Here is a 12,646-nt window from a genome sequence, read left to right on the forward strand (position 1 = left end):
GCAACTTGGTATATTTAGCACTTTCTTTTCTGAAAAATCAGACTTCCTATGGAAAGGCATTCTCAGGGTCAGCTCACTGGGGCTTCTCTAACTTAGATTTCAGTTTGGGTTCAAAGCAGCAACTCTAGTGCTCCTGTCTGTGGTGAGCAGCAGAATATTTCAGAACACTCTGGTCTCGGGAAGAAAAGACCCTGTGGCATTTTCAAAGCCAAAAGGATCATTGGTCGGAGTCAGCATTAAATGCAAGTTCAGGAGGTCTTAAAAGTCATTGCTCTTCAGGTTGTTTACTCTGACCTTTGTTTTCATTTTTCTTTTTCTCCAATCTTCACTTTTTCCATTTCATCCTCTCCAAGTGGAGAAGGATTGTGAAAGCATTTGGCGCACACCATTGGGCCTTTTTATTCATTTCAAAGAGTGCTCTACTATGGTTATGTGGATGTCACATCCAGTCAATGGAGTTTAGGAGGTGCATAAGTTTAGGAGGTGCGTAAAAAAACATACCTGTAAGAAAGACACACAGTGATACTGGGTTAGGCATGAGGGATATAAACATGTGGACACATCCATTTCTTGAAAGTTGAAGAGCTTTAGGGAAGACAGACCAAAGAACAGAACATTTCAATACACAACATGATGAGCATGGTGGGCAGGTAACTCTTACTGGAGACCCAAACTCATGCCTAGGAGGCAATGAACTGAGGTCAATAAGGCTCCTAGAAGAGGAGTCACACTTGAGTTGGTGAAGTGTAAGAGTTCACAGGCTAAGTTATGCTGGTTCACTTTAGGTCACAGGTCAATGTAAAGCCACTTAAAGCTTGTTCTGACCACAATTTAGCCAGATTTATTCTATCCTCCTATTTAACAACTGTATCATAACAGTAAATTGTGTGGTTGGAACATTGAACACTTTGCGTCCAACCCATTATGTTAGCCATGAAACTTCTTGAATAGATCTAACATATTAGGTAGATTTATTTAACATGTTTATTTTAGGGAAGCCTAAGCTGTATAGACAATTTCATTTATCCTGATATCAAATATCACTGAAAGGTTAAACTTGGTGTTCAGTGACATTGTGCAGCCAAAACTTCCAAAGCTAAAATGGAAAATAATGGCTGTGGCATCCTTTCCAAGAAATCTCTATGACACCCAATCTCAAAACTTCAGAGGACTCAGCTGTTTCAAACTGGAGCTCTGAATACTTCAACTGGACAGTGTCATGGGACTTGGATTCCTCTAGCAAGCAAGAAGTAGAAGGAAGGAAAGAGCAAGAAAGGGAAATAGAAAAAGAAAGAAGAAGGAAGAGAAAGAGGGAGGAAGGGAGAAAGGAGGCAGGAAAAGAGCACAGGCGAAAGAGAGAGAGAGAGAGAGAGAGAAAGTGGTTGATCATTAAAAGAGGTCCCATTTCCATTACTGATGAAAAGTAATTAAAGGAGATACCCTTGGAGGAGAGAAGTGGAGCAAATGGTGGGCTAGAAGGCCCTACCAATCATCCATTCTATGGGAACACCAAATTCAACAAGTATCTACACAAAAAAAGTATCTTCATAAGAGCCAAAAATCAGGCGAGCACTCACAGTAGCTGGTTTCACTTCATATCACTGAAATAAGCACTGAAGGGAGTAGGAAAGATAGTCTTGAATCACTGATGCCACTCTGTCTCATTCCCGTACAGCAGGAGAAAGATAATCTGTGCTTTTGAGAGAGGGAGAGAACAGTGATTGTGAGGCTTTGCATTGAACTCAGTGCTGCCCTGTTACAGCAGAAAGCAAAACTGGGCTGAACTCAGCAGATGCCCACTCATGGAGGGAGCATTCTGACCAACCCTAGCCAGAGGGGAATCACACATCCCAGTGGTCAGAATGTGAGATCTGGCAAGTATCACCACTACAGGATAAGGTGCTCTGGGGCTCTAAATAAACTTGAAAGGCACTCTAGGCCACAAGGGCTACCAGTCCTAGTGCTGAGCTGGGTTCAGAGCTAGCGGATTTGGGGAGAATGAGACTTACTGACACACCAGCTGGAGCAGCTAAGGGAGTGCTGGTACCACCCTTCCCCCAACCCAGGGTAACATAGCTCACAGCTCCAAAAAAGACCCCCTCCTTCCATTTGAGGAGGGGAGAGGAAAGGGTAAAGAGACTTTTGTCTTACATCTTGGATATCAGCTCAGCCATAGTAGGATAGGGCAGAGGTCAGAGTCGTTAGGCCCCTATTCTAGGCCTTAGTTCCAGAACCAACATTTCTAGACACACTGTGGGCCAGAAGGGAACCCATGGCCTTGAAGGGAAGATCCTGTCTTGGTAGGATCCATCACCTGCTGACTGAAGAGCCCTTGGGCCCTGAATAACCAGTGGTAATTACCAGGTAGTACATGGTTGGCCTTGAGTGAGGCTCAGATGTGCTGTTTTCAGGTTCCAGTTTGACCATAGAGGGTAGAGCACTAGGCAGACTTTTAGGGTCCCCAATCCCAGGCCTTGGATACTGAATGGCATTTCTGTACCTTCCCTAGGCCCAAAGGGGAGTCCACTGCACTGAAGGGTATGTTTCAGGCCTGGCAGCATTCACCACGAGCTGACTGAAGAGCCCTTGTGCCTTAAATGAGTATCAGCGGTAGCCTGGCAGTACTCCTGGTAGACCTGTGGTGGAGGTGGCCACGGAGTGAGGCTCCTCTTCCTGTGGAAACGGGAGGGAAGAGGGGGAGGAACCGTATCTCATGGTTTGAGGGCCAGCTCAGCCACAGTAGACTAGAACGCCAGGTACACTTCTAAGGTTTTGACTCTAGTGTGTAGCTCCAAGACATCTCTGGACCTGCCTAGGGCCTGGGGGAACTCACCACTTTGTAGGGAAGGACATAAGCCTGGCTGGCTTTGCCACCTGCTGATTGCAGAGTGCCAGGACCTTGAGCGAACATAGGCAGTAATCAGGTAGTGGGATAGTGGTAATAGCAGGCCTTGGGTGAGGCAGTGCTATGCTGGCTTCAATTCTGATGCAGCACAGTCTCAGTGGTGGAAACAAGGTTATTGTGTCACCCCATCTCAAGCCCAAAGAGGCTCAGCACAGACCGACCCCATTTCTTTGGGAGAAAGCTAGGGAAAATAACTGTATTTGTTCTTTTCCCAGTTTTTGAAAAGAATCAGCCTCTGCCTGGAAATACAGATGGTTATTCTGGAACTTATGCAAGACCACCAAGGTGGTACCTCTACAAGTCTGCAGAAACCACAGCATTACTGGGTATGGGATACCCCCTAATGCAGATACAACTTATATCACAACACCCAATTCCTTTCAAATACCTGAAAAGCCTTGCCAAGAAGGATGGGTACAAATAAGCCCAGACTGTGAAACTACAGTAAATACCCAACTCTTTGATGCCTGGACACTGATAAACATCAAACATCATTGCCGTCCAGAAAGAAACATGATCTCACAAAACAAACTAAGGCACCAGGGACCAATCCTGGAGAAGCAGATATGTGAACTTTCAGACAGAGAATTCAAAATAGCTGTGTTAAGGAAACTCAAAGAAATTAAAGATAACACAGGGAAGGAATTCAGAATTCTATCTGATAAATTTAACAGATTGAAATAATTAAAAAGAATCAAACAAAAATTCTGGAGTTGAAAAACGCAACTGAAATACTGAAGAATGCATCAGAATCTCCTACTTGCAGAACTGATCAAGCAGAAGAATTAGTGAGCTTGAAGATAAGCTATTCAAACATACACAGTCAGAGGAGACAAAGGAAAAAATATCGATGAAGCATGCTTACAGGATTTAGAAAATAGCCTCTAAAGGGCAAATATAAGAGGCATTGGCCTTAAAGAGAAGGTAGAGAAAAAATAGGGATAGAAAGTTTATTCAAAGGGATAATAATAGACAACTTCCCAAACTTAGAAAAGGTATCAATTTCCAAGTACAAGAAGGTATAGAACACCAAGAACACCAATATCAAGCATCTTTTGTCTTCACAAAGAAGACAACCTCCAAGGCATTTAATAGTCAAACTCCCAAAGGTCAAAGATAAAGAAAGGATCCTAAAAGCAGCAAAAGAGAAGAAGCAATGTATAATGAAGCTCCAACATTTCTGGTAGCAGACTTTTCAGTGGAAACCTTACAGGCCAAGAGAGACTGATATGACATATTTAAAGAGCTGAAGGAAAAAAACTTTTACCCTAGAATAATATAGTCAGTGAAAATATCCTTTGAACATGAAGAAGAAATAAAGACTTTCCCAGACAAACGAAAGCTGAGGGATATCATCAACACCAGACCTGTCCTACAAGAAATGCTAAAGTGAGTACTTCAATCAGAAAAAAAAGAACATGAATAGGCAATAAGACATCATCTGTAGCTACAAAACTCACTGGCAGTAGTAAGTACACAGAAAAACACAGAATATTATAACACTATAACTGTGATGTGTAAAATACTTTTAAGTAGAAAAACTAAATAATGAACCAATCAAAAATAGTAACTACAACTACTTTTCAAGATATAGACTGTCCAAGAAGACATAAATAGAAGCAACAAAAAGTTAAAAAGCAGAGGTATGAATTAAAGTGTACAATTTTTGTTAGTTTTATTTTTTCTTGTTAGTTTGTTTATGCAAGCAGTGTTAAGTTTTTATCAGCTTAAAATAATGGGTTATAAGATAGCATTTGAAAGCCTCATGGTGACCTCAAATAAAAAAACATACAAGAGGTACACAAAATTTAAAAAGCAAGAAATTAAATCATACCACCAGAGAAAATCACCTTCCCTAAAAGGAAAATAGGAAGAAAGAAATAAAGGAAGAGAAGACCACAAAACAACCAGAAAACAAATAACAAAATGGCAGAAGTAAATACTAACTTATCAAGAATAACACTGAATGTAAATGGACTAAACTTTCCAACTGAAAGACATAGATTGGTTGAATGGATGAAAAAGAAACAAGACCCAATGACCTGTTACTTATAAGAAACACACTTCACCTAAAAGACACACATAGACTGAAAATAAAGGGATGGAAAAGGATATTCCATGCCAATGGAAAGCAAAAAGCAGCTGGAGCAGCTATACTTACATCAGACAGAATAGATTTCAAGACAAAAACTATAAGAAGGGACAAAGATTGTCACTATAAAATAATAAGAGCACCCTAATATGAAGCAAATATTATTAGAGTTAAAGAGAGTGATAGACTCCAAACAATAATAGCTGGAGATTTCACCACCCCACTTTCAGCATTGGACAGATTTTCCAGATAGAAAATCAACAAAGAAATATTGAAATTAATTTGCACTATAGACCAAATGGTCCCAACAGATATTTATAGAACATTTCATTCAATGGATGTAGCATACACATTCTTCTCAGCACGTGGATCATTCTCAAGGATAAACCATATGTTATATCAAAAAACCAATCTTAAAACATTCAAAAATTTGAATTAATATCAAGCACCTTCTCTGCTACAATGGAATAAAACTGGAAATCAATAACAAGAGAAACTGTGAAAACTATACAAACATATGTCAATTAAGATCTAAGAAAGTGAGTGCAAACCAAACCCAAAATTAGAAGAAATAATAAAGATTAGAGCAGAGATAAATGAAATTGAAATGAAGAAAACAATGCAAAGATCAATGAAACAAAAAGTTGGTTTTTTGAAAAGATAAACAAAATTGGCAAACCTTTTGTCAGACTAAGGAAAAAAAGAGAGAAGACCTAAATAAGTGAAATCAGAGATGAAAAAAAGACATGACAACTGATACTGCAGAAATTCAAAGCATCATTAGTGGCTACTTTGAGCAACTATATGTCAATAAATTGGAAAATCTAGAAGAAATGGATATCCTAGACAAAACCTACCAAGATTTAACCATGAGAAACTTCAAAACCTAAATAGATCAATAACAAGTGACAACATTGAAACTGTAATAAAGTCTTTTAGCAAAAAAAAAAAAAAAAAAAAAAAAAAAGACCCAAGGAAAAGCCCAGTATTTGATGGCTTCCCTGCTGAATCCTACCAACCATTTAAAGAAAAACTGATGTCAGTTCTACTCAAACTATTCCAAAAAAAGACATAGGAAGCAGGAATACTTTCAAACTCATTCTCCAAAGACAATATTACCCTGATACCAAAACCAGACAAAGACACATCAAAAAAGAAAACTACAGACTAATATAACTGATGAATATTGATGCAAAAATCCTCAACAAAATACTAACAACCCAAATTTGACAACACATTAAAAAGGTCATTCATCATCACCAAGTGGGATTTATCCCTGCTATGTAAGGATGGTTCAACATATGCAAATCAACCAATGTAATACATCATACCAACAGAATGAAGGACAAAATTTATATGCACATTTCAATGAATACTGAAAAAGAATGATAAAATTTAACCTCCCTTCATGATAAAAACCCTAAAAAAACTGAATATAAAAGGAACATACCTCAACATAATCAAAGCTATGTATGGCAGACCCATAGCTAGTATCATATGAAATTGGAAAATACTGAAAGTCTTTCCCCTAATATCTGGAACATGCAAAGATGCCTACTTTCACCACTGTTATTCAACATAGTACTGGGAGTCCTAGTTAGAGAAATCAGATAAGAGAAATAAATAAAGTGCATCCAAATTGGAGAAGGAGAAGTCAAATTATCCTTGTTCGCAATGATATAATCTTATATTTGCAAAAACCTTAAGATTCCACCAAAAACTATTAGAACTGATAAATTTAGTAAAGTTTCAGTATACAAAATCAACATACAAATATCATTAGCATTCCTATATGATAACAGTAAACAATCTGAAAAAGAAATCAAGATAGTAATCACATTTACAATAGCTGAAAACAAAATAAAATACTTAGAAATTCACTTGATCAAAGAAGTGAAAGATCTTTATAATGGAAACTAGAAAACATTGAGGCAAGAAATCAAAGAAAACACAAAAACATGGAAAGATATTCCATGTTCATGAATTGGAAGAATCAATATTGTTAGAATGTCCATACTACCCAAAGCAATCTACAGATTCAATGCAATCCCTATCAAAATACCAATGAGAGGCCGAGGCAGGTGGATCATCTGAGGTCAGGAGTTCAAGACCAGCCTGGCCAATATGGTGAAAGAAATCCTGTCTCTACTAAAAACATAAAAAATTAGCCAGGCGTGGTGGTGTGTACCTGTAATCCCAGCTATTGGGGAGACGGAAGCAGGAGAATCACTTGAACCTGGGAGGCACAGGTTGCAGTGAGCTGAGATCGCACCATTGCATTCCAGCCTGGGCAACAAGAGCAAACCTCCATCTCAAAAAAAAAAAGAAAAAAAAAAAAAAAAAAAAAAAGGAAAAAAAGACTAACAAGGCACATTCCTTGCCAATCATGACCCATGGTCATAAGATGTTTATAGCTGAGGAAACAGCCTAAGATACCTACAAAAACACACCCCTACAAAAGCAAAAAGTCCAGATGTCCCAATACCCGTAACAATATATGCTTTCAAGATAATTGTAGTTATGCTTTGATGTATTCAAACAGTAGAATGCCAAGGATCCTTTTCTTTAAATCAATAGAATAATAAATTTTGACATGCTGTCAGCCCATGTGCACATAGGGACAGCTTAGTTTTGTCTTTATAAGAAAAACTTAAAACGGTGCACTCCTCCTTTTGCTTTCTGAGGATACCCTATGCTGTAATGGAGTAGCTTTCAGTAAACTATCTCTTCTCACAGCACTTTGTAACTTGCCTTAAATTCCTTCCTGCCTAAGATCCAAGAAACCTCTCTTGAGGCCTAGATTGAGACTTCTTTTTTTCTTAGTAACAAAACCAACTTTAGAAATGAAGTTGGTGAGAAGTTGTCAGATTTCATATATGTTTTGAAGGTAGAAACAAAAAGATCTGCCAATGGATTTGAGGTGTGAGAAGACAGGAGTCAAGGATGATTCAAAGGTTTTTGGTCTGAGCAAATGGAGTTAATATTTACTAAAAATAAGGAATATTACAGGAAAGGCAAAGGATTTGATTTGGAAATTCGTTAAGTCTGAGATGTCCAGTAGATATCAAAATGGAGATGTCGGCCATAGAATCAGCTATAAGTATTTGGAAGACAGTGAGAAGTACAGCTGGGAAATAAAGCTTCAAGTTAGTGTATAGATGGCATTTAAAAGCATGATACTCAGAAAGATCTCTCAGGTGCCAAATATATAAAGAAAATAAAAGTGAGCCAGAATTGAACTCTGTAAGGTGGACAGGACAGTTATTGTATATTACAAACAAGAAAACAGATTTAGAAAATTTAAAGAATTTGCTTAAAGGAGAGCAATTAGGAAGACCCCAGGATTTCAAATTAGTTCTTTGGCTTCCAATTTCTTTCTTGTTTTTAATAATGCAGTGTCTTTTTTATAAACCTTTCTGTAATAGGAAAAGTTTGATCAGTACAGATGGATTCTAACCTATTCTCTTTCTTACTGTTCCTGATTAAAAGATGTAATAACTAAAAATAAATTGAAATTTTAGTCATTTTATGGACACATGATTTTTTTCTCTGACCTAGTATAATAGCCTAAATTGTCACATTTATCCATATATTTACATCAGAAATGAGTTTGCATTTGAGACAATCTTAAGTAAACTTCATCAGTTCCAAACCTAATTCTGGATTTCATTAAAATGAAGTTATGCTCTGAAAATCTTATCTGATGGTATCTTATTGATGTTCTTCTCATTCCCATTTTGGGAATGGATAGCTTATGGTTGGTTTATTGTATATTGTCTTATGCAGCTGTGATTCTAATACAGTCTTGGCACACAGTAAGAGCTTAGTTAATGCTAGTTGTTATTAGTAGTATTTTCAAATAACAGAGAACCTAGGCTGATGCCCTAGCTCTTCCACTAGCCCTGTAATTTCAGATGCTATGTTTTCTATGAAATTTTGTTGAATCAAATACATTTCACTTTCCTGCTTAGTACAGTAATTGTGTAATTTAAAAGTTGCACACCACCACAGCATGATTAAATTAACAGCAACAGCAAAAGCACTTGTCTTCCAAAAAGGAAGAAATAAATTCTAGAAGCATAACTCCTAGAACATTAGAATGGAAAGAGACTTTATAAATCACTGATTTTAACTGCTTCAGTTTATAGCTAAGTAGAGCTTTACACTGGAGGAAACTGAGGCCTAGAGGAGTCTGGGTACAGGCCAGCTGGGACTGGAATTCCAGCCTTCTGATGTCAAGTGCTAGGGCTCCATCCCCATATGACAGAACAAAGAAAAGAAGAAGGTAAATTAATGCATTTGACTGGCACCCTCAAACATTTCATTATAGTATAGATTTAGAGGAGAACAGAAAATCAGGAAAGAAATGAAAAAGGCAAATTTTCTGCAGTATTTGGGACTAAAAAGTGTTTTAAGGAGCACCATAGCCAAAGCATAGGAAGCAAACCCTATCTTCATCATTCACTTACTAGGACATCTCCATTCCTTATGCCTTCATTTCCTCTTCTGTAAGATGGAGATAAAGATAATTGGGCTGTTTCGAGGATTGAATATAGTGAGATCCACAAAACATTTAAATAATGCTTGACACATAGTAAGAGCTTAGTTAATACTAGTTATTATTAGTAGTATTTTCAAATAACAGAGAACCTAGGCTGATGCCCTAGCTCTTCCACTAGCCCTGTAATTTCAGATGCATAAATGAATGTTTCTGAGCTTCCGTTTCGTGCTGTACAATGGCATCATAGTAGTTTGCCTGCTGATCTTATGGTGATGTCAAGCACGAGGACAAAAATGACAATGGTAAGAACAAGGGTCCTGAAAGGGAGAATATCATTTTAATAATTCTTATTTCCATGCACTGTGTGTGATATTCTCTTTGTAAATACCTTGTCTGAATACGTTTTTAGTCATAGTGTTGACATGATTATTACTATATTAGTTGGAAGAATTAACAGAGCAGCTTGTTTCGATATTGAAGAAAAAGATACAGGACGCTATTAAAGACCAAATATTAGAAGTTTAAAGAATGTAATCTAATAAATTATTTTATATCAAATGAGATCTTCCTAAAGTAATTAGTGAAAAGTACACATTAATCTAGTTTTCCTGGCACAGTGACAAGTCTAATTAGCTTGCTTTTTAAAGCAGTTGGATGGGATTTATAAAATGTTAAAATTACTGAAAGAGTATGGTAATTGTGAAACTTTTCCGTATAAATACCTTTTGGAATATGAAAATGGGGCAGAAAATAATTTTTATTAACCAGTGGATAATTAAGAATCAGAAGCCGTGATGCTTGTTTATGAGTTCCATTTGAATTTTCTGTAGGCACTTTCTTCATTTATGCTTCATTTATTTCATCTTTGAAGGTACTGTTGATTTTTAGCTCTTCTGCTCATGACACTGAATTATGAGGCTTGCATTATAAAAGCTCCCCTGAGTTAGTAACAGAATATTAACTATTGTTTGAGATAGTTACCCTTGTGAAAATACTATTTTAATTGAACAAAGGAAACATGATTAAAATTACAAAACACAGGGTGGTGGAGTATGGCATACTTTTATATATTTATAGTCTTACTTTTTAGTGACATATTCATTATATTTTTATGTGTAATTTTCTTCACAGTTTTAAAAATTAGTCACTTTATCACTCAGGTTACTGGTGCCTAATGAAAAATTTCACATAAAAGTTTGAGTTAAGAGGAGTAAATACTAGTTCTTTCTATCATGTCAAAAATCAGACATATCAGATTTCCATACTGATTTCCAATGAAATATCTCCTCCTAAAAGGAGGCCTGTAATGAATGAGGGATAAAGCAGGCTGCTCGGTAGGTTGTTCCCAAGGCAAAACTGTGATATAAGTAGGTCTTGGCATCTGCTTGTTTCTATTTCTGGGCTTGTTTCCCATTTTCTTGGTCTCTGCTTCAATTCTCCTTTGGCAGGTAGGAACTTCTTTCCTCTCAGCCTGTCTTCCCTCTCAGTTTTATCAAAACATGGACTAAAGAAGGGCTTTGATTTCAGTCCATTTTACTCTGTGTGAATTGAAGCCAGTGAATTATTTTTCCCATGGTTACTTACATTTGAAGTCTTAGCAACAAATATTGAAGAAAATACTTTCTTCTTTGTAATCTACATTTACATCCTTAATAGGTAAAGGAAGCATATTTTTAAGCAGAAAATCAAGTCTCCCTTAGTGACTCCATGATCATGCATTTAATGCTTAAAATGGGTAATGATGACCAGCATCATAGTGAGCACTCCTACTCAAAATGCTGGTGGGATAAAGAGAGGAGATACATGAAGAATTTTGCCTTTGAGAAACAGAGGCATATTTGAGAAATCTTTGGGATTTTTTTTGAGAAATCAGCATATTTAGTTCTGATTGAAACTCTCAAGCTTACTTTCAGATCTTGTTCTCTTGAATTTTATCTTTTTTTAAAAGATCATAAACAAAGCTTTTTATTTTATTCATTACTTTTTAAACTTTTATTTTCAGTTCAGAGGTACATGTGCAGGTTTGTTATATAGGTAAACTTGTGTCTTGGGGGTTTGTTGTACAGACGATTTTGTAACCCAGGTACTGAAATGGAAGAGAACCACGATCTGTATCCTCTTTAGTTGCTTATTTCATTGAATATGTCATTAAGTTTTATTTACATGCTCACTCTTCTCAGAGACAAAGAATGGTGAGTGAGAGTTATATAATATGTAAACAAGAAACATTTAAGAAGAATGACCACGTAAATATGGACCATTTGTTTCTGACATACAGTTGTCATCTCGTTAACTAGACTGTCTCTGATAGGCAAATACATTTCAATGGAAAGGTAAAACACTCTACCTAGAAAATGATTGTTGGAAAATCAAATATGAAATCTGAATTATTCGCAAACCAGAAAGCTCAAGATCTGTGCTCTCACCACTAGTTTAACTCTGCCCCCTTGTGCGCACAGGATGCATTGAGATGGGGCCAATAAGCTTCCTAGAAGACAAGGCAAGTCCAGTGTCTTTCCTTAAAGGATTTGATTTAAATCTCCTGGAAAAATCATTTACAATTTCTGTATCTTATAGAATAATTTTATAAGGTATTCATTAAATAATATGATAAACATTCTGTGGAAAAATAATAAACTACATTAAATTATATTTAGGAATAGAACATCTCTCTAAAATTTGTATAAACTTTACACTCTACAGTGAAAATGATATCCTCAGGAACAACTTGTGCTGCAACAGACCAATGGGTGAAAAGATAAGACATATGAATCTATACCCAGGTGATTTTTGGTATAATTCCCCGTCTTACCTCTATAATATTCTCAAGTATGACTGTACTTCCTAAAAGAGAAAACATTTTGACTTAAAATTCTAACTTAACAAAAGATTATTTGTTTTTTTCTAATACATTTACTACAGTGCTTTAAATACCAAACAACTTAAGTACTCATTAAAGTGAACTCTGAAGTACTCAATTAACTTTGAAAGCGAATTGACTTTTTATAGCAAAAGCCTTAACAGTGTACTGAAGGGTTTGTGATATATGTAGAAAGAAAACAACAATAGTAGCCAAAGATGGAAGAGGCTGCAAATGGAAATAGATGGTTGTAAGACTCTGTTATAGTGAAGTGATATAATGTTAATT

General features: G+C 36.5%; 1 long non-coding RNA gene across 1 annotated transcript; it reads right to left on the minus strand.

The window, feature by feature from the left end:
• Positions 1-324: 324 nt before the first annotated feature.
• Positions 325-1,702, minus strand: LOC141407130 (uncharacterized). The gene is made up of 2 exons (XR_012414508.1): positions 1,578-1,702; positions 325-501 (listed from the first exon to the last, which is right to left on the minus strand). It is a non-coding gene; the product is annotated as an uncharacterized lncRNA (long non-coding RNA).
• Between the last annotated feature and the right edge of the window lie 10,944 nt (positions 1,703-12,646).

This window comes from Macaca fascicularis, chromosome 6 (genome assembly GCF_037993035.2).
Source record: "Macaca fascicularis isolate 582-1 chromosome 6, T2T-MFA8v1.1".
NCBI classification, from domain to species: Eukaryota; Metazoa; Chordata; class Mammalia; order Primates; family Cercopithecidae; genus Macaca; species Macaca fascicularis.